Source organism: Papaver somniferum, unplaced genomic scaffold, assembly GCF_003573695.1.
Source record: "Papaver somniferum cultivar HN1 unplaced genomic scaffold, ASM357369v1 unplaced-scaffold_76, whole genome shotgun sequence".
In the NCBI taxonomy this organism is placed as follows: domain Eukaryota; kingdom Viridiplantae; phylum Streptophyta; class Magnoliopsida; order Ranunculales; family Papaveraceae; genus Papaver; species Papaver somniferum.
In genome coordinates this window covers 3,577,384-3,578,008 of record NW_020650526.1, presented here as the reverse complement: position 1 = coordinate 3,578,008, position 625 = coordinate 3,577,384, and positions in this window count along the sequence as shown.

The following is a 625-nucleotide window of genomic DNA, read 5'->3' as shown; positions in this document are numbered from 1 at the left end:
ATGTACTCTGAGAGAAGTACTCTCCGTTGAGAATTCGATGAGAGACCTGTGTCTCAATACTCACGTATGATTGCTGGATCAAAGCTTCGTATAATTATGAGTTTATGATTTTAGCCCTTGTCGAAAATACACCATCTAAATTAAGTCCCTTGCTTACTGAGGAAAGCTGTGTTCCTCAATCAGCATTAAATGGTGATTTTCCGGCCATAAATAATAATACCAGTAATTGAACTTAGTCGTAAGTTGAGACGTTACCGGATTTAGAGAGCATGAGAAAACCACGACTTGATGAAGGCTTCAATGTCATGATTGGAGCGTCGTTTGATGAGCATAAATTGGTGTTGAACCGCTGGTTTGGACGACGAATCCGTGGTCGGTTAGGATTCGCGGGCCGGTCCCAATAAGGAAATCCTTGGAAAATTAGGTTTTGGAAATAAAAAAATTTGTATAAAACGAATTAATCCCTTTTTTTTTTAATTTTTCAACGTCCAGCTCTCCATCACCTCTCCTCCTTCACGCCAGCAGGAGAAGCATGAAGTTGCGCCGCCACCTGATCGCCGCCAGTCGCCGTTGCCGCCGGTCAACTTCCGGCCGACCAGGTGCGTGCGTTTTTTTTTTTTTTTTG